At 38.2% G+C, this 25,905-nt stretch overlaps 1 protein-coding gene across 1 annotated transcript in view; it reads right to left on the bottom strand.

The window, feature by feature from the left end:
- The window catches only part of LOC150093941 (cell adhesion molecule Dscam1-like), a 1,598,688-nt gene that overhangs the window by 36,470 nt on the left and 1,536,313 nt on the right, over positions 1-25,905 (bottom strand). The window lies entirely within an intron of this gene.

The following is a 25,905-nucleotide window of genomic DNA, read 5'->3' as shown; positions in this document are numbered from 1 at the left end:
TAAATACAAGACACGTGCACGCAAGCACAACACACAGTAAATGAGGAACGAAGCAGGAAGCTATTCTTTCTCCTAAAAGTTTCTCCTGTGTTCTGACCAAAGCAAAACCACCAAAAACCAACATGCCCAATAAGGAAATTAAATCAGAGCAAGAATTAAAGAAAAACAAGGAAATAATGATCACCAAAGCGGGTAAAGGGAACACCACAGTATTGCTTAACCAAAAGGATTACACAGGTAAGCTGAATACTTTATTGTTAGATCGGGCTACTTACCTCCCTATCGAGTACAATCCCACCAACTCACAAATTATAAGACTCCACAGGCTTCTTAAGAAGGTCACTTCTTGGCCTGTAGAAGTCACTAACAAATTAAAACCGTTTAACTCCATACCTCCCCCGTATATATGGACTCCCAAAAATACATAAAGAAAATGTGCCATTACGTCCCATAGTGGATGGCATTGATTCCCCCACATACAAACTAGCTAAACATTTGGCCAAAGCCCTCACACACTATACTGGCAACACACCTTCACACATAAAAAACTTAGCCCACTTCAAAGCCAGCATAGAAAACCTTACACTCAAAACACACTGATGTAATGGTCAGTTTTGATGTCTCTTCCCTATTCACAAATGTCCCACTCAAGACTTAGAGCTAATCGAAGCTAAATTTCCTCCCGATATCACATCCCTATTTCAGTCAACAATGAACTCAGGCTATTTTGTTTCGCAAGGAAAATTCTACAAACAAATAGAGGGGACAGCCATGGGTTCTCCACTCTCCCCATCCTTGGCCAACTTTTATATGGAGACTTTTGAAGAGAAAGCCTTAAACTCTGCCCCACAAAAACCAACCATATGGCTTCACTATGTTGATGATGTGTTTGCTATTTGGCCACATGGCTCTGATGCACTCCTCTCCTTCCTAATTCACTTAAATAACCAACAACCCAGAATCAAGTTCACCCTGGAAGAAGAAAAAAAAACAACTGCCTTCCTTTCTTAGACACACTAGTCATCCACCAGCCTGATGGAACCTTGGTTTTCTCAGTTTATAGAAAGCCCACTCATACAGGCAGATACATTCACCAACAATCCCCCCACACACAACAATATGGAGTCATTAAGACACCACACAACAGGGCTAAACTTATCTGTTCAAATGACAATGTCCTAACCACAGAACTAAACCACATTCTCAACACTTTCTTAGCCAATGGCTACCCACCCTAAAAAAATCCAAAAAATATTGAAACCAGTAAACCACAACCCCCCTCCTCCCTTCACAACAAGGATTACTCTAAATCCCTCACCATTCCCTATATCCGAGGCACCTCTGAAAAAATTACAAAAATCCTAAAAAAACATGACTTAACTTCTTGTTACAGACCTTATAAAAAATTGGCATCCCTTATCTGTTCCACTAAAGACCAACCTCCCCCCATAGACCTACCTGGTGTATACCAAGTCCCTTGCAGCTGTAAGCTGTCCTACTTTGGCCAAACAGGTAGGACAGCTAATATCAGAATTTCAGAACACAAGGACTACATCTGGTTTCACCAATACAGCCTCTGGTCTTGCAGACCATGCCCTGGATGCCTGCTATAGAATATGGTGGAAGAAAGCCATGATAATACACCGTAGTAAATTCAAATACGAAAGGCTATTCATGGAATCAGCCTCAGCCCTAAGAAACAATCCAAACCTAAACAAATTTGGGTGCATGAGACTGCCCCAAATTTGGGAAACCTACATCAGAAGACCTTCAGCCCAATTGGCCAAGAATACCAACATTGCCCGCTAGGGGACACCATCAGGACTTTTAGGAGAAAGAATAGCTTCCTGCTTCGTTCCTCATTTACTGTGTGTTGTGCTTGCATGCACGTGTCTTGTATTTAAGTTCCTGTGATAATAGCAACGTGACGTTGCTGAAATATTGGAAGTGTATTAAAATTTATTTTAATGTATATTCTACTGTACACTGTAATTTCCTTAAGCTATTTAGTAAGAATGTATAACCAACATCTAAGCCTTTCGACGAGAATTATTATTAAATTATTATATATCATTACCAAACCTCCATGGGTTTAAAGACTCATCACAGGAGGCCCTCACTGTCACACACACAAAGCTCATTCACTAGTTTTGTATTCACACTCAGAATTTTTTTGCATTCACTCAGAAAATGCATTCCACTCTCCATGTTAAAAAAACCGTGCTACTTCATCCCATGCTTGTAATGTATTCATACAATCTCCAATGATGCCCTCTTTTTTTTACTCATATCTCACATGATCTATGAAGAATCTTGATCCTATGACTCCTTTCTCTTTCTCATATCCATCTCTGCATTGTATTCTCTTAATCTGTCTTCATACCTAAAATATCTTAGTTCCTCTTATCTGAACCCCTTCTACAATACTCTCATTCCTTTGAAAACCAGATGACTAAAGAGGATATGCACATAACTCACATGCTGGCTGATGAAGATCTTATGCAATCAAATCATAATCTCATTACTTTTACATATTAATCTCTTAATCACTGCCTTTAAGTTGCAATTCTTGCAATGTGGCAAGAATTGCAACTTAATTTCAGGTCCTTATCCACCAACAGCACCGCCCAGATATCTTATCTCCTTAACTTCCTCTGAAATATTCCCATCAATTTTTTCTTAATACTAGGAGTTTTGCAACTGAAGGTGAGTTAGCTGGTCTCATACAGAGGTAAAAGGGTTTATCCTCCCAGAAACTCAGGTTTTTCATCTTATAAAACAAGCAAACCAGCCAGAAGAAAAAGATACAATTAACAGGCAGAATACACAGGTCTCATAGCCTATAGTTATTTTGGCTAATTCAAAACATCCCAACACTATAAGCAAACTTAACCACACACACACACTCACAAAAACAAGAAACCACAGAAAGGAATTTAACATTGTTATTATTTTCAAACTGTAACAGCTTTCAGCTTCGTGAGTTAATGCTTTTGCCTAACAAACCGATCCTTACTGGTTATCTTAATTTTAGCAGTGCGTCTCCGAAATTTTAAGTTCTTGTCCATATAACCACCAGATCCTTAAAATTCTTGTGTAGAGGCTTAAGTGCTGTGAGGACATTATGTTGGAGGTTTAATGGATTTTTTACAACACTCAGAAAGAATTAAATTAGAATTTAATACTCCTATATTTCGTCCTAGTCACTAGGACATCTACGGGGATTACAAAAACAATTAATGTAACATGCACACAAAAACTTACAATACTAAGCCCAACCACGTGGGTGACACTAAAGTCCTATCTAGGTGGAGCGCCCTCTAAGGGCGGTAGTAGGTGGCCTGGAATGTAAGGTGGGACCTCTGGTGATGAGTGTTTCCCAGATCTTCGGAAGCTTAATGCAACCGTATTTGTTAAGATTTGGTTGGTTTCTGAGAGCTGCTGCTGCTGCTTCTAAGAAAAGTCTCTCTTTCTTGAATTTGCTGTGGTGGAGCATGGTGGTTTTCTTCCATGATACTCTGTGGGTGGTGTCCAAAACATGGTCAGCCAAGCCTGAATGGCCATAGTTGTGTTTAACGATGTACGACTTGTGTTCCTCCAGGCAGATGGATGCTGATCTGCCTGTCTGTCCAAAGTACGCAAGCTTACAGGAACAGGGTACTTTGTAAACTCCAGGCAGAGAGAGAGGGGGGAGCTGATCATTCGTAGAACGGATAAGGGTAGCAAGTTTGCGGTAGGGCTTATATGCTGTGTGTAGGTTATACTTTTTTAGTATCTTGGCTATTTTTTCCGAAGTGCCTCGGATGTAGGGTATGGTGATGGCATTTTTAAATTCTTGTTGACGAGAGGGACGGGGAATGGGGAAGGAATTGATTATTTTTTTGATACTGTGTTCACTGTAGCCATTGGAGAGGAAAGTTCTGTGTATGTGGTTAAGCTCAGTAGTGAGGGCGGTTCCACTGGAACAAAGATTGTGGGCTCTCTTGGTAAGGGTTTTAATGATGCCATATTGTTGTGAGGGATGGTGGTGGGAGAGTTTGTGAATGTATCTGCCTGTGTGTGTGGGTTTTCTGTTTACAGTGAAGGCAAGTGTATCATTGGGCAGGCGCGTGACTAAGGTGTCTAGGAAGAGTAAACAATTGTTCTTTTCCTTTTCCATAGTAAACTGGATTCTTGGATGTAGGCTATTAAGATGACCGAGGAAGGAGTCTAACATGTCTGGGCCATGAGGCTAAATGGAGAACACATCATCTACATATCTTAGCCAGATAGAAGGTTTGAGTGGGGCTGAGTCCATGGCTCGTTTTTCGAAATCTTCCATATAGAAATTGGCAAGGGGGGGTGAGAGGGGGAACCCATGGAGGTTCCTTCTATCTGTTTGTAGATTTTGTTATTCCAAGAGAAATACCCAGAGTTGATGGCAAAGGAAAAGAGATCTAAGATGTCAGTGGGGAAAACGTTTTCTAAGAGAGATAAAGTGTCAGTTAAGGGAATATTGGTAAACAAAGAGGAGATATCGAAGCTTACCAATATGTCTGTATTGTTCAAGGTTAAATTTTCTGTGAGGGCTTTAAAGTGGGTCGAGTTTTTTATATAGGAAGCTGAATTTCCGGTGAAGGGGGACAGAGAGTTGGCCAGCTGTTTAGACAGTCTGTAACAAGGTGCATTGGTGGCATCTACTATAAGTCTGAGTGGGGAATTGGGTTTGTCGATTTTTGGTAAACCGTATATTCGGCGGGGGGATGGGAGCGGAAAGGTTTAAGTTTTTTTGTGACGTCAGGGGGCCAGGAGGTTACTTTTTTAAGTAAGATTTTTAATTTCTTAACTTGTGTTTTTGTGGGGTCGTGTTCTAGCGGGATGTAGGTAGCGCGATCGCGGAGGATAGTGTTCATTTTACGATTGTATTCGCTGGTATCAAGCACAACTGTGGCATTACCCTTATCCGCTCTGGTGATGACGATACTTTTTTCTTTGCTTTTCTCCAGAAACTACGCAAATAGCTGATAGCCCTTCTTGCTCAGTCATATAGAATATTCAGATCTTTCTGTAAAGCCACATCTGTTTTTACTTTTTATAGTTCTAAACAACTTTTCACTATCCAAAGCTACATATCTCTGAACAATACCAGCAGGGTGTGTATGATGGAGCAGTGTCTCAAAAAAGAAGGGTAACTGATGATGCAAAGTTGGGAAGAATTATAAGTAGCACTGCTGAATCCCTTCAGGAAGATGTAAATAGACTTTTTACTTGGACAAAAGAGTGGGTTGTAGTTTTAAATAGGTTTTAAATAAGTGCAAGGTGTTGCATTTTGCAGTGCAGAAATATAAGGCTGTGTACTATATCAATGGTGCCGTAATGCAGGAAGTGGATGAGATTAGAGATTTGGGAGTGATGGTTGAGAGCAGACTGAAAGTTTAGAGGACATATTGCTAGTGTTGCAAAGGTTGCACATTGTAGTACTGCTATGATAAGAAGTACTCTAACATGCAAGGATAAGGAAGTGGTTGTGCCACTGTATAAGGCATTGGTCAGACCACACTTGGACTGTTGTGCTCAGATCTGGTTACCTGGTTTTCAATATGATGTGGAGACATTGTAGAAGGTCCAGAGATGAGTGACTAAGACAATATCAGGAGTTTGGAATGTTGGCTATGGAGAGAGATTGAAGAGATGTGGATTGCAGGAGGAAGAGGTGATATGATAGAGACATTTAAGTTAGTGAGAGGATTTTATCAGATTAACCCAGAGGGGATTATAAAAAGAGTAGAAAGTGAGAGGGGAAGAACCACAGGTCATTCCTGGAAGTTATGTAAAAGTGTAGTGAAGAAGGGTGTGAGGAGTAGATTTTTTACTTGGAGAATAGTCAGTGAATGGAATGCATTACCAGAATGTGTTGTTAATGCAAGGAGTGTTAAGGACTTTAAGATTCTATATGATAAATATGTTGTCAGTTGAATGAACCTCCCATGATGACTCTGTCTTCTCCATGGAGGGTGTAATAATAATAATATCCCTTTTTAAATCTCTCTCAGTATCATTAACACAAAAATTTCTAAAAGAGAAAGATGCTGCACATCACTGGTTGATTTCTTCTTCTTCCAATGTATACCACTCCTTTAATACATAACTTGCCGATTCTCTGTCCAGACAGCAGCCAGCCAATTGTCTCTTCAACTCACTAATTTGTTATCTAACTCCCATGTCTTACAGTTTAGTTCTTAACTTGTTACATGGTATATCCAAGGTTTTAGCATAATCTAATATGCTACTGTATGTGCATGTTCCCTGTTGTTGCATTTGGTACTTGTTTTAATGCATAATTAAACTGCTAAAATTCTCCAAGTAAAAAATCTACTTCTCACACCTTTCTTCACTACACTTTTACATAACATCCAGGAATGACCTGTGGTTCTTCCCCTCTCACCTTCTACTCTTTTTATAATCCCCTCTGGGTTAATCTGATAAAATCCTCTCACTAACTTAAAAGTCTCTATCATATCACCTCTTCCTTCTATCCACCAAACTCTGCAATCCACATCTCTCCATAGCCAACATTCCAAACTTCTGATATTGTCTTAGTCACTCATCTCTGGACCTTCTCCAATGTCTCCACATCACATTGAAAACCAGGTGACCAGATCTGAGCATAATAGTCCAAGTGTGGTCTGCATTGTCTGATGGAGTGGTGAGAGCGAGAACGGTCAATGAGTTCAAGGAGTAGTATGATAGACTTTGTGTTTCTTAGGGGGGGGGACCTCCCCTCGATGAGTCTTGATAGACTTTGTGTTTCTTAGGAATAATAATAATAATAATAATAATAATAATAAAGCATAACAACAAATCATGCTGAACCTAGAGAATCCTACAGGTGTTAACCCCATTCTGGACACCAGGCTTACAAACCTCTTGATACCTTATCCATATCTCCAGATAGGCCTATATTGTAAAGCCTTAGTCTTATCATCTCCCTGTTGTACTTGTGAAGTTTTTTTTTTTTTTTTGGTTGGTTTATCAACCTATGGTACATTAGTACCATGAATAGGTGGAAATCTGAAAAAAGAGAAACTTGTTCAAGCTAGATTTAAAGGCCTGTGCATCATATTGCTTGGGAAACACAGAGGAGGGAAGGAAGGCAGTTCCAGACTACAGCAGTAGAAAAAATGAACAAGGAGGAAGAAAAACTTGTTTTGTGAGATTGGAGTTGAACTATGAATGTTGGGTGGCAGCTGCATGTGTTTCCCTCCCTGTCCACCAAAAGGATTTGATAGAGGGGGGGGGGGAATTATTAATGTTAATTCTGATTAAAATATACCGTGAAAATATTTATGGAAGATGCAATGCAGTAGAAACTAAAAATGGCTGTGAAAAAGTGATGGAGTGAAGTGATAAGAGACAGATCATTATTCAATCTGACTGCTCTCTTCTGTATTGAGTCAAGTATTTTTAGGAAGCTCTTAGGACACCACTCCAAATATTATTATTATCCTTACATCCCATGGAGTCAACGACTCATCTAGGAGGTCCTTTTGTCATACACACACAGCTCATCATACCACACCTTAAACATACTCAAATTCTCTGCAGACACTACCCTCTCAGGCAAAGGATTCCAATCATTCACAACTCTGCATGCAAAAAATCTGCTTTCCCCTGTTTTCCTACATTTTATGTATGAGTTATACTTGATGGATGAGTGGATTTGTACAGGGCTGATAGTTCTTCTGAGATAATGTCTTGGGTAAAAGAGGAATATTAATTTTTTGCATGTTAAGGAGGCAGTGGTTGTAAGTGTGTTTTTGCCAAGAGAGAACTGAAGTCAAGTAATCTCAAGAAGAGAAATCTTATCTTTACCCTAGAGATTTGAGTGTTGTCAAAGATAAGACTATAAGAATAAGAACATGGTTCTTTTTTGGAGGACATAAGGCAGAACTGTGTTTTTCTAGAGCACTGAAATTGACAAGGTGATCTGAACTGATCAAAGAATGGTTTGAAGATCACAGTTTATGGTAGCAGGGGTTATTGTTCTCTTAGTTGTAATGGTTTGTCAAGTGAGAAGGAGGAATGTAGTGTACTGTCATTGACAAAACCATATATTAGATTGGTGGTTAACTGGAGCAGGTCACTGACATACAGAATGAAGAGTGTGTGTGAGAGAAGACAGCAGCTTGTGGAACTCCAGCATTAGTCAATTGGCTAGAAGATAGGGAACCATTCACAACATCAAGCACAGTGTGTGTCCAGACAGAAAGCTGGCAACTCAGTTGAAGAAATCATGGGACAGGCCAAATGATGGGAACTTACTTGATAGACTTCTGTGCCAAACCTGGGGAAGACATTGGAAATATCAAGTGCATCCATTTGGGATTTGCCAAATTTTTCCACGGTACTTATTCAGAGATGGCAGACATAGGTGAGCAGATCCTCTGTTGATTGGCATTGGTAAAATCCATACCAGAAGTCATTTATTAGTTGAGTGCCTTCAAGGTAGTGTAGGAGTTGAGTGTTAATGATGTTCTCCATTAATTTGTAGAGGATTAAGGTGAGACAAAATGAGCAGTAGTTTGAAGGTAAGGATTTCTCATCTTTCTCAAGAGTGGGTTACACATCTGCTAATTTCCAGGGTAGAATATAGTAGAATAGACACCAGTAAAATAATAGAGCATAAAAAGGAAACACAGAACAGGAGACAACTGTAGAGCCCAAACTTCAGGACATTTGAAGGAATGCTATCAGAGGACATTTTGGTGTCTAAATTGGACAAGTGTTGGGTGTCTGGAGAGACATTTACAGAATTCAGCTATGCATGCATGCATTTGAGGAAAAGCAGAAAGCCAAAAGATTGGCTTTTTCTGTAGGTGATGATGCAACACCATCTGGGTGCAGTGTCAGACATGTGTTATGGCCAATTGCTTTTGGCAAGACACTAAAAGGAACGACTGCCTTTTTTTTTTTTTTTTTTTTTTTTTTTTTTGGCTTCCACCCATGAAAGGTTTATTTGTAAACCTACAGTACATTCATACTGTGGGCAAGTACGAGCTATTTTTTTCAGTTTTATTAATTTTATATATATATTTTCATTTATTTTTTGCATAGTCTGGAAACCCTGCTCTAGAGACCAAACACAAAACTTTTCCAGGCCTCCAAATAAGTAGGTGGTGGTCTTACACCAGGAGATGAAATTCATCACTCACCTAATTTGGACAAGATGTAAGTTTCCACTTTTGGCTCTTTCAAAATCTTGATTACTATAGTTTTCGATGTGTTGATGATTTTCTTGCAACTGTTTCAGACTTTGGTGTAAGCACTAAGGGAAGATTGAGTTCTTGATGATAGCCAGTTGTGCTATGTATGAATCTTCATTTGTACAGCCTTGGCACACCTTTTGGAGAACCAAAGCTTAGTTAGGGAACAGGAATTTAGTGGGGAATGGGGAATATAGGTCTCCATGAAAGTGAGGATTACTTCAGTGCAGTCAGAAGGCTGAAAGCAATAATCCAACCAAGAGAATGAAGCATAGCAGTCTCAGTGTTAGACAACACCTGTGTGAGTGTCACTTGGCAAGAAAAGAAATAAGCACTAAGTAGTCTGAATTACCTAAAGGACATAAAATCTTCACACTGTACTTGGAAGGGTCATTACTGAGGAAGAGAAGCAGGGTGTTTGGAGAGGGGGTGGGGTTATCTGGTATTCTGGTAGGCATGTGGTAAGATCACTGGTAATAGAAAATGTCTCAGCACCTCTACCTACTTTGTGCAGTTGGAGAAGAAAAGCCACTTGATATTGTGAATGTTGAAATTTCCAAGGAAGATAACCTCACAGCCAGTAAAGTTGGACTGAAGGAAATTGATATTTAAGGAGAGGAAGTTGAAAAATTCAGAATAGTTGGTGGCATTAGGAGAGCATGAGAGATTATAGTCCATATAGCCTTGGTGTAAGCTGATAAATTTCTTTTTAGTTTGGACAGTTGTTAGCTGATATTTACTTGCCTATAGTAAAAAATCCTACAGTATCAATTAAAAACAAAACTTGAGGTCTTCTAGAAAGGATTACAAGTTGGCCAACTGAAACAGTGTCTAGACTAAAAATTTTTTATCTGCACATACCAAGACTATATAGGCTACCTAAGGTCCATAAACCTGGAGCCCCATTTTGGATGCTATAAATTGTCCCATCTATAAACTAGCAAAACACTTGGCATCCAAACTTGACAAACATTTCAGCAAGAAATCGTCTTACATAAAATACTCCATGCTCTTTAAAACCACTATATAAGAACTTCAGTTATAGAAGAACAATTGCTTAGTGAGCTCTGATTTGTCAACCCTTTTTCAAATGCTCCAGTAGACAATAGTTCTCCTGTCCAAAATATATTTCCCTGACATTTGCAAATTCTTTAAGCATTGTCTTAAATCAGGAAGAGCTTTAATTATTTTAGCTGGAGGAGCTTTAATTTGGCTCCTGTCAAGCCCAAAGTATGGTTAAGGTATACAGATGATGTTTTTGCCATTTAGTCTCATGGCTCACAGGCTCTGTCTAAATTTTTACATTTCCTCAATCGTATCCATCCTTGTATTAGTTTCACTGTGGAAGAAGTAAAAGAAGGAACTCTTGCCTTGGTTACTCTAGTTACAAGGCAAGTGAATGAGTCGCTCATATGTTTCATTTACTGTAAGCTCTCTCTCTCTCACACACACACACAAAATCATACAGACACCTACATGCCACTTCACACTACCATCTGGCCCAGAAACTTAAAACTTTAGCCTCCAGGGCAAAGTGAATTTCATTCTCAAGACCAGCATTGCATCTGGAACAATAGGCTCTATTCACGTCATTTAAACAAAATGGATACAACAAAAAAATCTCGCCAAACTCCTTTAAAAGAACAATAAATCCTCACCCTCAAAAAAAACAACAAAAAAAAACAGACCATACATACTGGGCTTCCTCTTGAAATGACACAGATTCAGAACTTATACAAACCTCTAAACAAAATTTTCACCTGCCTAAGATACATGAAGGATTGCTTAGACCCTCTCCTTTCCAGTGTGGAACTCAATATTTTAGACAGACAGGATAAAATACTTTGGTTAGAAAAAAAGAACATAAAAATCACATCTGAAATGGAGAGCCAAGAAACAGACTATCTCATCAACATGTCTTAGAGAAAGACCAATTCATAAGATAGAAGAAAGCTAGGCTACTTTACAAATCCCAGTTTAAATTGGAGGGACTCTTCTTGAAAGTGGCATAAGATAGAACCCGGTTAGCAGCAACAGAACAGACAGTATGATTTTAAATAGATTTTGGCACACTTCCCTATCCTCCCATCAGCATTAACAACAAAGAGCACCACTACATCCCTGCAACTGCCCTTGTTATCCAGGTCATTTTAGTTTGTGTTTCCACTGACTGCATACTGTTAAATTGCCTGTGATAATGCTATCTTAAGCAAGCGAAACATCAGCTGTAAATAATTAATTTTAGATAGTAAATTATTTATTTGCATTCCAATGTCTACATAGTTTTCTATTCCAGAAATTTTGACATGAATACTGTACGAGAAGGTTAGTTGTTACATTTCTTGAACATCTGCTGAAGGTTGCAGTTTATGGGGAAGACAGAATGAAAGAGGCCATTTCACAGATTAAAGGTAGATAGAATGAAAGAAGAGGATAAAACATTGATTCAGCATTCTTTAAGCAGGATAGCAAATTCATGTTGACCAGCAACTTCTTATGTTTTAATAGTCTTGGAAGAGAGTGGAGGAATAATGGTGACTTTAGTAAACATTGTCATTCAAACATCTATAGAAGAGCCACTAGTTTTAAACCAGATTTTTACGAGAGAAAGAGTAAGTGAGTGAATCTATTGTTGGATTCTGATTAAGGAGAAATTTAAATTATTAATATTCCTTACAGAATCCAACTTAATCCACCATACCAAAGGCTATACTTGTAAAAATTATTTGATATTAATCCCATGATTGTAAATTATTATTCATGTATTTGCCTTAAGTTTATTTATTAAATTTTATTAATTAATCTAAAATATGTGTTAACAATGATAGAAGATCTGTTTATTTTGATTATTCCTAATTTAATATTATGAAGAATTGTATATATAAGCTTAATATGCCTTATGTGAATTATAATATTTTAATTTTTTATTTATCACTACCAGTATGTAAAGGTATAATGTTATGCAATATTTCTGTTTTTATTTTATTTTGTTTGTTACTATGGAGGCAGGCTAGAAATAGCTAGCGCGTGAGAAACAATTTTGGAGGGAAAAAGAAGGGAGGTAGATAAGCTGAGAGCAGAGAAAACTGAGGCTCTTCTCTTTTTCAGGACCGACCATTCGGGGACATGAGAGCATTGAGTATAGCACAAACAGATGAGGAGAATACGGAGAAGCAGCAAAGTGAATGCAAAGGATTGCTGTGTCTAGAACTTTAATGATGTAAATTGGACTATTTAAGGACCGGGAGAGTAATAGGCAACTGAGAATAATTCTAGAAGTTAAAGAATTACTACATGTTCCATTAGTTTCATGGAACTTTAACAGAGAGCTGAATTGGTCGAATAGTGTTAAAGAAGGAATGAGTATTTTCCTTTATCCAAGTACGTCTATAAACATGAAGTGCGACCATTAATAGTTCAGTTATCATTGAGAAGATCTATTCTAAATAGTGTTGCCATAGTGTGCTAAGTAAATATAGTTATAAAGTGTGCCCATAGTGAAATTGATGAGCAAAAGATTTATCCAGTAAGAACTGTCCAATTTTGTTACTTCAGTGCAGAGATATATGTGTAATTCCTCCTGCTATTCCCCACATTAACGATAACGGTTTTTGCTGAAATCAGCCAGAGTATGAAGTATGAAAGTGTATACTCATGAAGCAGTTGTTGCCACCATTAATGTATTGAGACTTTACTGACTATGTGATAATAGTAAAATTTGTTACTAAGAGATTTTGTGATATTTAACTCTATTAAAAGTTATTTTGATATTGTGAAAGCTATAAGTCTGATAGCAGAATGCCCATAGACTGATTCTGTAAGTTGTTGTGACCAGTTAAGCTAAGACATTTATATTATCTTGTTCTCAGAATTGAGTTTGTATGTATAATATATAACCCAGAATTAAATGTTTTGTTTTGATGATTTTAAAATTGTGTTTGCCTGAATCTTCCTTACTGCACCATTCATGAAATTATCGGACCTAGCAGAAGCTTCAATCATAAGAGATAAACTCGGCCTACGTAAGAAATAATATTGATATAAATTTAGCTGATCTTGGTTTCCCTACATTTCATTAGACTAATCTAGATATAGAGTGGCACAGTCTAAAAATATAAATTTCACTATATTTAAATTAGTAATCAACCAGCAACTTATTACTTGTTTAAGAACAGAGTTAAAACAAGATGGCGGATCAAAAACAAGGAAGTACGATCCAACACTATGATAGAGCTGTGACCAGTTAAATTGATTGCCCTCTTCTGGGGAATCCAGTTAATTTATTAATTAATTGATAGCAATGATTGTTACAAGATTATCTTCATTTTCACTGAAGAAAAACATAGAGATTAGAGTTTAAGGCATTGATTATTAAAATTTTGAAGTCCTTGAATGACGAATACTATAAAGTTTATCAAACGAAGAAGAGGAAATGGAGTGTATATATTACTATTATCCATCAAAGCTATGGAAAGAATTTGAGGTCAGTGAGGAGAAGATCATTTATGTGCAGGAGTAAAAAAATGGAGTAAAAGCACAGAGCCTTGGGGTAGTCTGTTAGGAAAGCTGTGAAGATTAAGTATTTACCTTGGCATGTAGTGAATGACCAGAGAGGAGAACAGTGACCCATTTGCAAAAGGTAGAAAGCAGACCATAAATTGATATTTTGGTGAGCAGGCCTCAGTGTCAGACTTGATAAGATTCTCTACAAAATGTCAAGAGTGACCACGAGTTTTTCCAAACTTTTCCTTGGCTCATGTCCAAGGGTGGGTTGCAAATTGAAGTTAATCTGCTTTGAGTTGAGTGTAGTAGACACCATACTTCTTGGTGAAGAAGTTAGATATTGATAACATTCTCTATGATTTTTGAGAGAACAGTAGGTTGGTGAGTGGTTAATTGTATTTGTGATTGCCTTTAGGCAAAAGATGAATTTCATTGTCTAATATGAAGCCACTGCCTCACTGGACTGAAGTGACTTGGAAAAGTTCCTTATTAGGTATCTAGAGCAGGATTTCTGGATTAAGTAAAAAAAAAAACAAAAATACAAAAAATAGGAAAAAAAACTCATTACTCCACGCTATATATTTACAACCTGAAGTGCAACTGGGTGATAACTTGTTGGCTGACTTTTATCTCCCCCCCCCCCCCCTGCCAGAAAGGCTGTGTGTAGGCTTGTTTTCATGCTTTAGGAATATGACATTTGAGCCTCCATAGTTTAGTTGGTATAAATAAGCCCTTTAGTTGGAAATACCTGGGTATGAATCTTCTATAAGATGCAAGGAATCTTTATCAGGTCATATGAGACCAGCTAACTCATTATTTCAATCAAATGGTAAATTAGCTGGTCTCGTACGGAGGTAGAGGATTTTTTCTCTCAGAAACTTTGGTTTTTCGTCCCTCAGAATAGGCAAGCTGGCCCTATGAACACAAAGATCTATAGGCATAAGTACATGCCCTTAGGGGATGTAGCAGAGGAGTAATGTGCTGGCTGCATTAATTCATTGTGAATCCCTAATCGGGGGGGCTCTACCCATCCTAAGGAACATATGAGTGGAAGAGAGAGAGAGAGAGAGAGAAAGAGGAAGAATAGGTTAGACACATCAACATAAACAACTTTGATAAAATAAAATTAACACAAATATTTTGTAACAAAACTAAAACTGCATCATTATTATGGAACAAACAAATAATTCAGAGAGAGAAAGAGAGAATACAAAACAAATACAACTAATTAACCAATATCATCAACTGCTGTATGATAGAAGGATCAAATATACAATACACCATTTCTAATATTTACACAGGATGAGAAACTTTTTTTTTTTGGGGGGGGGGCAAAGAGAGAGAATCATTCTGATTCAAATTAGGCTGGTATAACAGGGCTTCAGAACATTCTCTAAAGAGCCATTCATATTTAAAACTGCTTCTATGGAAAGGGCGATCCTTGTTCCATGCTGTGTTTGATTCTAATTTCATGTTGTGCAAGACTCGACTTTTGAGGTTTAAGTTATTCAGTGTAATACTGATGTTTGCTAATTCATGTTTTTTTTTTTCACAGAATGGCCTGCCTGGTCAAAGTATGTCAGATTATATTCACACAGAATTTGGTAAACACCAATCAGAGACAAAGGTGAGATGTCATCTATAGTTGATAAGCAATTAGAAATTTTACTGATTGGAAAATTGTTATTATTATTATTGTTATTACTATTCAGGATCTCCATGGACTTGCAAGACTCATCATGAAGGTCCATCTTAGACAACACAAAGGCATACTAATCTTTAAACCCATATCATCTGCACATTCTTCTTTCTCCAGCAATGCATTCCATCCCCCCCCCCCCATTATGCTAAAAAGCCACTTCTCGCCCTCTCACTCATCACTTCCTTTTGCAACTTCCAGGGATAGCTCCTTGTCCATTTTCTACTATATGAAAAATCTTCCTAGTGTCAGTTCTGTAAATACCTCTCAATAGTTTAAATGCCTCAATTATGTACTCTTCTGTTTACCAAACTCTGTAGTTTGCATGCACTCAGTCTATTCATATAGCTAACATTGTACTATCTTGATATCACTTTTATTATTCTCCTCTGTATTCACTCCTGGGTTAATTATCCTCTTCAAATGTGACCAGACTTGGACACTAATAGTCCACATGTGGACTTTACACAATGGAATCACCACTCATCTCCTCTGGTCAAAGTCCTTAGTATTGCAGCAATCCTCTGAGGTGCCTTCACCACCTTTGCAATATGTTCCCTAAATTTCAAATTTTTATCAACTATCACTCCAAGAATCCTTGCCACCTCCTCCTTCATTTCTTCTAGTATGGTTCCATCAATGGAGTGTACAACCTCTCATCAGGATCCCAAATTTCAAATAGATGGAAGACCTTACATTTAGATGCATTAGACCAGCGCTTCCCAAACTGTGGGCCATGGCCCCTTGAGGGCCGTTAGTTTTGTTGAGGGGCCATGAAATAATGAAAACAAATTTAAAATGTTTTAAGACTAGTAGATATTTTTTATCTTAAAAGAAACATATTTAATATTTAATTTTTATTATTATTTATTATTATTATTATTTTTTTAATATTTTAATGGAAAAATTCACACATTGGTGTTGGTTCACAAATTTTGCTTCCTGCATATTTTGGTGCTTAATGAATATTAGTAAATATATACTTATTCATATAAATTTAATTTCAAAGGTATTGATAAGAAGCACAAAAAAAGCTTGCAAATGCAAAATCTTGTGCTCATTTAAAACAGCCAAGTTTTTCGCGCTTTAAATTAATGTTTCATTGCTAGTGTACACAGGTGGGGGCGATGCACGGGAAAGAAATACGCTTGGTGTGTATGTTTTGTATTGAATATAAATACAATAAATATTATAATAATATATGTTTGTATTAGGATTTGTTTTTTCCGATGGGGGCCATGAAATCTTTTAATTTTTCCAAAGGGGGCCTTGACATCCATAAGTTTGGGAAGCATGGCATTAGACCAACATCCCTAAGTATTTGCCCCATCTGTCCAGTTTATTGAAATCTTCCTGAAAATATGTTGGCATGAGATGAAACTTCTTCAAGGTTCTGTCGATTGGTTTAGAAATTCCAGAAATACATGGAATTGGAATCAACGTGTTCTAATGAAGTATTCTTCAATATCCTGCTGCCAATCATATCATAAATATTTCAAGATCTATGAATGATAAAAAAGAATGCGAAACTTATTAAAAAAGAACAACTTAAATCATTTTCCCCATCAGAATCAGAATTTTCAAGATCTTTTTCTACTGAAGACAATGATTTAGTGTTGAAAGACATAAAAGAGAAGAATTCAGGTTTAATGGCATTCATATGGAATTTCTCCTGAACTTGGGAACAAATGTTAAAATGTGACATCCATGATTCTTTTCTGATATTCTGAAAACTGGAATCCTGCTGAAACAATTTAAGAAGGCAAAAATCGTTGCTCTATTAAAACCTGGTAAACTCAAGGATCAACCTCTAAGCCATAGTGCTATTTAAACTGCACACACAAACTTCTAGAAAGGTTTATTTTCAATAAAATTAACCATATCATCATCATGGATCAAATACCTATGGAACAGGCAGGTTTTAGGCTCATCCATAGCTGCTGTGATCAGGTCTTATGTTTGACATCATCTATAGCAGCTTGCTTTAAAAAAAAAAAAAACCCTGAAAACAGCTGCAGTTTTCATTGCTCTCATAGCAACTTTACACACCATTTAGATAGAGGGGAGGGTCTAATGTATACACTTATTAAAGATATCTCTTGCCTAAATACAATCTGCCTAGCAAACAAAAAAAAAAAACAATATGCTAAACAACATATATTTTTAAGTGACTCTAGAAAACAGTCTACCCCAGGGTTAGCACCTCTCCTTTATTTTGTACATTTCAGACCTTCTTAATACACAATCCAGAAAATTCTGTTGCAGATAATATCGCTCTTGTTACTAGACACAGTTCCTTTAAAAATAGGGAAGAAACTCTATTGTCCAACTTATGGACTCTAGGGGATTACTTTAAGAAATGGAGGCTATTTCCAAAATGCAAATACATCATCATCATCAACAAATTCCTGCTATGTACCCTCAAGGGGTGTACAGGATATGACAGTACTACATGAAAAAATTACATCATTACTAACTTCCTATCTACAATTTTCCTCCAAATCAGTCTGTTACTTGTCAAGACTCCAACATTATCAGATCTTATATTTCCATCGTCTAAGGCACTTTGTACCGTATCAATCCACCTATATCTTGGTCTTCCTCTGGGTCGTTTTCCTGCCAACCTGGCAGAGAACACTTGTTTTGCTAATCTTTCCTCTCCCATTCTATTTAAGTGACCATACCACCTGAGATTAGCTCTGCTAATGCATTCCTGGATGCTGACAATGTCAAGTTCTTTCCTAATATCCTCATTTTTAATATGATATTGCCATCGATGCCATCTGTTCACGCCTCTAATCTTTCTCAGGACTCTCATATCTGCGGTCTCTAGTCTTTGGTCAAGTGTTTTACTTCTGACCCAGCTCTCAGATCCATAAGTTAAAACTGGTTTGAACACTGTCTTGTATACAGCTAATTTAGTGTTCCGACTTGTAAAACTAAAGTGTACTGCTTCAACCTAAACAGTAGGTTAGCCAGTACAGAACTTCAGGTTTCCTTAAATGGTACTACATTATTATATAACAAATTTCTCAAGTACTTAGGCATCACACGCTATCATATGGAGAATACTGTGGCTAAAAGGGCAGAAGGTGCTACCATATAGCAATTTTGATGTGGAAAGATAAGTTCTTTTTGAAAGTATTTAGCAATAATTAACTTATTATTTTTGTTATTATATTTATGAGTGAGTGTTTGTTTAACTGTAAGGGTAGTGTGCTTAATTTTTGTGTTTTTTGAAGTTTTTATTTTTGTTTTGATTTCAATGTGCCAGAATTTGTTTGCTGCAGCGTGTGCAAAATGTATTCACCTTGTAGAATGAGAGATTTATGGAAGAACAAAACTGGAGAGCAGGTTTGTCATGTTTTGAGAGTGAATGCCAGAAGTGTGAAGAGAGTAAGAAGAATGATAGCAGTGAGTTGAAAGATGAAATGCATGAAAATGTGATAGCAAGGTTGATGTTGCAAGTTTGCACTGGTACAAATGATTCAGCAGGTGACAGGTGTAGTATGCAAGAAGATATGAAAGAGTTGCTATTTTGTGTAAAAGTTGTGAGTCAAAAGTTGTGGTAAATGGGAGAGTAATCACATGATGCTAAGTGTAGCACCCCAAGTCCTTAACTTTAGTGGGCTAAGAAACACAAAGTGTAAGGGAAGTTGTGGAATGAAGGGAGTAGTCCAGTTTATGTATCCTAATGCCAGAAGTATTCAAAATAAGGCTTTGGAGTTTTTGGCATTGGTTAGCTCAACTTGGCCAAAAGTTATAGGCATTAGTGAGACTTAGCTGATCGAGGATGGTAGTCATAGGAAAAGAATGCAAAGGATATAGTATTTTCGGAGAGGACATTATTAGGGATGGGAATTTGCTAATGATGGCAGAGGAATTGAAGCCAAAAAAGAGTAGAAGTCCATCAGGAGGACAGGGATGCAGAGGGCAGTTCATTTTAGGCTATCTGGTGTGAGACAGAGGCCAACAGGACAAAACATATAATTGTCGCTATATACAGGTTGTATAAGGGAAAATGCAGATGACATGTATTGGCAAATTAGCACGATGAATGCAGGCTGAGTAATTATCTGGGATTTCAACTATGGGGACATGGATTGAAAGGAGGAATGGTCACAGGGAAGAAAGGAAATGGAACTTACACTGAATAGCCACTTTATTAAGACCAGCATTTAATAATCAGTGGGACCCCTCTTTAGCCTTAAGAATGGCTTATATTCTTAGTGGCGATTCAACTAAGTGTCTAAAACATTCCTCTGTGATGTTTGTCCATGTGGTGACAAACACCAATTTGTTGCAGACTGAATGGTGGCACATTGCTGCTGTGAAACTGCTCGATGCATCCCATCTCAGATATGCTGTATTAGGTTGAGGTTTGGGGACTGAGCTGGCTAATGAAATAAAGGAAACTCGCTGTCATGTTTCTTGAACACTTCAGCATGTGACCATTCCTCCTTCCAATCCATGTCCCCAAAGCTGAAATCCTAATTACTAAATTTCATTTCCTTTCTTCTCTGTGACTGTTCCTCCTTGATACAGTATAAATTGGGACTCATCAGACCAGATGACATTTTTCCAGTTATCAGGTGTCCAAACAAAACTGAATGGATAGATGGAAATGGGATACTGTATGGGGGGGAGTGTAGCTTGGTTTTGCAAAGGGTAGATCATGCCTGAGTAACTTGCTTATGTTTTATAATACAGCGATGGCTGAATTGGATAAGGGCAATGGGTTACAGTGATACTGCTGGACTTTGCAAAGGCTTTTGACAGGATACCACATGGAATTCTAATCAGTAAACTGCAGCACATGGGGATGGATATAGGGTTGGTGAGATGGATAGGAGGGTGGTTGATGGAGAGATATCAGAGAGTAGTTTATTCAGGAGTAGAATCCAAAAGAAGGCCTGTGGCTAGTGGTTCTGTTCTTGGACCACTGCTTTAATTTGTTCATTAACTGCAATAATTTGTTCATGAATACACACGATGTCAAAATTTTGCAGGATGATTTGGATAGATTGGCAGACTGGGCTAAGGAGAATGGATGTCAGTTTAATGTGACAAAGTGTCTCTGGTTATGTATTTTGGAGTGAAAATAATATCATCCACATGGTTAGTCAAGTGGCTGTGTGCTTTGCAACCATATGCCTGGGAAAGGAGTGTCCTGGGTTCGATTCCCATCGCTGACATGAGGAGCTTAGGATCTTTCTCAGACATAGCCAAGTTAGCCAGTCTTGGATGGGGACTGCAGGGTTTTTCTCCCTAGTTTATCTGGGGTTTTTCATACTGCAAGCAGGCAAACTGGCCTTGAGAACTCAACGCTTCTACAGACATAGGGTACACCAGAAGGCATAGGGCTAATGACCTTATCCTTATGTATGGTTGCTGTTATATGAATAGAAAACTCTCAACACTGCAAGGGTAAAAGAGGGAAAGAAGAAGAAGATTATCAGCAGTATACCACATTGGTGGAACCATACTCCAGGAAATTGATGAAGCCAGAGACTTGGGAGTGTTGGTGGTTAGGGAGCTGAAGTTTAGGAGGCACATAGCAAAAGTTGGCTAAATCAGTTCATCAGATCACTTGGTTACTGAAGAATACTTTGACGAGCAGAGAGAAGCAGGTTATTGTTCCTCTTTATCAAGCCTTCATAAAACCCCATCTTGACTACTGTGCACAGATCTGGGCACTGGGCTTTCTTAGTGATGGGGAAGAGGTAGAGAGGATCCAGAGGTGAGTGACCAAGATGGTAGCTGGGCTACGGAATGAACCTTACGAGAACAGGTTAAAGATTTGTCGGTCAGAAATTGGTTGATAAGCAGAAAAGGGATAATATGATTGAGACATTCAAATTACTGAGGGGTTTTTACAAGATTAATTCAGAGGAAATTTTTCAGAACAGGTCTGGTGGTGGGAGAACTAGGGGCCATCAATAGAAACTGAGCAAGAGTGTAGTTAGCAAGGGTGTTAGAACTAGGTTTTTTACTTGGAGAGTGGTGAATGAGTGGAATAAGCTGCCAGAGTCTGTTGTGGGTGCCATTGACTGTGAATGAGTTCAAAGCAAAGTATGATAGATACTGTGTGAATGCTGAGTAGTTCTTGATATGTTATTTAGGGCCTCCCTCAACGAGTCTAAGGACTCCTTGGAATTGCCTGTAATAATAATAATAATAATGTTGGTGATCACGTGCCCAGTGAACCCACATCTTCCTGTTCTTAACTGACAGCACTAGGACCAGGGATGGTTGTCTGCTCCTATATCACTACTTGCCATTCTTCTCTGACCTTGTGCATCAATAAACTGTTTCCATCTAGAGGACTGCCATTGGCTTAAAGCTGCCTTGTTATTACACCCTAAACAATGTGTGCGTGAAAAGCACAGAAGAGTAGACATTTGTTAGATAATGGTGCCATTGCTTCTAGCACCAACAATCATACCATGCTCAGGGTCACTTAAGTTATGCTTTTTATCCATTCTGATTCACAAACAGAACTATTGGATGTTTGTCTGCCTGATTTAGCAAACTGCAGCCATGTGACTCGGTGTCTTTAGGAATGGTTTGTTTTCCCAAATGGGGAGGTGTTCCTAATAAAGTGGCCAATTAGTGTATACTGCTACTGAGAAATAATTACCTTAGACAGTATGTCATAGAAGGAACACAAGGTTTGAGAGTGCTGAATTTGGTCATAGCATTAGAGAACTTAACAATAGTTAATGGCTAAGCTTCCTCAACTTGGGGAAAGTTATTATGCATGAGCCATTAGTAGCCTCTGCTACTAATGGCTCATGCAAAAAGTTAAGCAAGTTTGAGCGTGGTTAGTAGTTGGAAGGGATACATCATTTGATGCTGTTGGCACACTCGCCCTCGATGAGTCTTTGGACTCCCTGGAGGTGTCAAATAATAATAATAATACTAAGAAGAAGAAATTAATTCAAGGACTATAATTAAAATGAGCTTCAGAGCCAGGACAGTCATGTATATGGAGGGTGGCAGTAGTGATGCTCTGTAATTGTTGCTGTTGAGCAGATAAGGCAGTGTTGTAAAGTTTATGTAGAATTAAACCAGAATACTATTATAGATCAATGGGTTCTGTAGCACATGAGTGGCTTCTAGGAACAGCCTGTAAAAAATGATTGTCATCCAAGGCATATTGAGAAAGTCCACTTTTTGGTTATCCATATTGAATATATTTTTATATCATTTCTTCTTATTATGATGGTCAGTCCTGTCTTTACAAAGTAGTGAATTTCACATTAATGGGGATCCTGTAGACACCTTGGAAGGAGAGAGGATCATGGGTCCTTAATCTGTCTAAGGAAAGTGGAGACTTTGTTAAAAAGTTTGTCGACTGTTCTGAATCTGTGTTGTTTCAGCAGCGAGGCTAGTTTATCTGTTATAACTTTAATGTAGGGTAGGGATATTATATATAGCATAAATGGACGGTGATTGTTCTTTTAAAAGAGTTTGAGATGTATTTTTTTTGTTGTATCTGTTCTATTCAAAATATGCTAATTAACATCACCATCCTGTGCAGGATGGTGATGCTAAATGGCATGTAAGTATTTGTTTGTGTATTATTATTATTAACATCTGACCTCCATGGAGTCAGAGACTCATCATAGGAGGTACACACTATTGCACACAATGTTCATCCAACCGTGCTTTAAACTGATTCAATGTGTCTATCTACATTCACAACACATTCAGGCAATGCATTCCACTCACCAACCACTCTCCATGCAAAGAACCCTCTCCTCACACCTTCCTTATACAGTTTCCAGCGATGGCCTCTTGTTCTACCCCGCCTCTCCCATTCTATGAAAAATCTCTTCCATGTCAACCTGATAACAATTCCCCCCTGACTAGCTGCTTATATGTCTCAATCATACCCCCCCTTTTCCTCCTATTCATGAGCCTTTGTGACTTACATTCTCTCAATCTGTCCTCATACTCCACATCCCAAAGAACACTGACCACCTTTGTGAATCTTCTCTGGACTTTTCCCAACATATCTTCATCACCATGAAAACCCGGTGACCAAATCCATGCACAATAATCATCCATATGAGGCCTGATCCTGATCAAAGCCTTATACAATGGCATCATAACCTCTCTGTTTTTGCACTCAGTGTCCTCTGCATCATTTCCATTATCTGATGTGACATCTTCACAACTTGTGCAATGTGGTCCCTGAATTTCAGGTCCTTGTCCACCATCATTCCTAGATCTCTCATCTCCTCCACTTCCTTTAAAGTTTCCCCACCAAGTATATACTTTTCATCCCATCATTACTTACCAAATCTCAAAACCTTATACTTTGCAACACTGAACTGATAATTCCACTTGACTGCCCATTTACGCAATCTATTCAAGTCCTTTTGTAAGGACATAACATCTGCTTGACTTTGCATTGTTCTCTCCAGTTTTGCAAACAGTTGCATATCACTAGATAAACCCTTTCCAATATCATTAATATACAAATTAAACAACAATGTTCCAAAAACTGACCTCTGCGGTACACCACTAGTGAACTTTCTAGTTGGGATACTGCCCCCCCCCCCCCAATATATAACTTTCTGATATGTATCTGACAGCCAGTCACTGATCCAACACAGAAGTCTGTTATTCAATTCCATCTGTTTCAATTTATTTAATAGTTTGTTGTGTGGGAGCCTATCAAAGCTTTTGCAAAATTTAAGTATGCTACTGTATATGTATCTCCTCTGTCCAAGGTATTTGTCACCCCCATGACTGATAACCACAGAGGATACTGCTGTTATCAACCCATTTCTGTATCCTACTTCTCACCAATCTCTCCAGTACCTTCACCACAAGTCCAGATATACAGATTAGCTTATAATTTGAAGCTACAGCCTTATCACTACCTTTATGCAGTGGAACAATTTTACCCACCTTCCACTCACTTGTAAACTATGCTGTTGCAAGACTCTTATTAAACAGGCATCACAATGCTACTGCAATTCCCTGGAGCATTCTCTTAAGATGTGTGGTGATATGTCATCAAATCCTATCACCTTATTGACATCAAGTTTATTTATTTCCTCAAATACCTTCTGCTCACTCACAATTAAGCCATCCTCTTCTATGTTCTCTACACTTAAGTTCATCATGATTCCACTCAGATCAGAATGAAACATTATTATAAATTGATCATTGAATACCTCAACAATGTCTTCTGCAGCAGTTACCATTCTACTACTTTCATCCATTAACATTATATTACTATTACTATTATTATTACTATTATTACGGGCAACTCCAGGGAGTCATTAGACTCATCGAGGGAGGCCCCAAATCATATTATCACAACTATTTGACATTCATACAGTATCTATCATACCTCGCCTTAAACTCATTCACTGTCACAGCATCCACTACAGACTCAGGGAGCGCATTCCACTCATTCACTACTCTAAAAGTAAAGAACCCAGCTCTAACACCTTTACTAACCACACTTTTGCCCAGTTTCCATGGATGTCCCCTAGTCCTCCCACAACCAGCCCTGTTCTCAAAAATATCTTCTGAATTAATTTTATAGAAACACTTCAGTAATTTGAATGTCTCAATCATATCTCCCCTCCTCCGCCTATCAACCAATTTTTGCAACCCACAAATCCTCAACCTGTTCTCATATGGTTCATTCCACAGACCTGCTATCATCTTGGTCACTCGCCTCTGGATCCTCTCCACCTCCTCCCCATCAAGAAGAAACCTAGGTGACCAAATCTGAGCACAGTAGTCTAGATGGGGTCTTATCAAGGCTCGATAGAGAGGAACAATAACCTGCTTGTCTCTGCTTGTCAACGTATTCCTCAGCAACCAAGTGATTTGATGAGCTGATTTGGTCACTTTTGCAATGTGTCCCCTAAATTTCAATTCCTTATCTACCAACATTCCTAAATCTCGTGCCTCATCAATTTCCTGGAGCAGGGTTCCACCAATGCAGTAATCTGCCGCCAATCTTTTCACCCCAAAGTGCATAACCTTACATTTTGCCACATTAAACTGACATCCATTCTCCTTAGCCCAGACCTCCAATCTATCCAAATCATCCTGCAAAATTTTGACGTCATCTGCATTCACTATTGCCCTACCCAACTTCGCATCATCCGCAAACAAATGAACTGTTCCTCTCAGATCATTTCCTATATCATTTATGAACAAATTAAACAACAGTGGTCCAAGAACAGATCCTTGTGGCACACCACTAGTCACAGGCCGTCTTGTGGACTCCACTCCCGAGTAAACCACTCTCTGATATCTCTCCGTCAACCACCCTCCTATCCATCTCACCAACCCCATGTCCATTCCCATATGCTGCAATTTACTGATTAGAATTCCATGTGGAATCCTGTCAAAGGCCTTGGCAAGGTCCAGCAGAATCACCGTAAACCCATTACCCTTATCCAGTTCAGCCGTCACTGTGTTATA

The sequence above is a fragment of the Typopeltis vanoorti genome, chromosome 23 (genome assembly GCF_054136105.1).
Source record: "Typopeltis vanoorti isolate ZY-2024b chromosome 23, IOZ_Tvanoo_1.0, whole genome shotgun sequence".
Taxonomy (NCBI): domain Eukaryota; kingdom Metazoa; phylum Arthropoda; class Arachnida; order Uropygi; family Thelyphonidae; genus Typopeltis; species Typopeltis vanoorti.
Note: the sequence above shows the minus strand (reverse complement) of the source record. Positions and strands in the feature narration are given on the sequence as shown.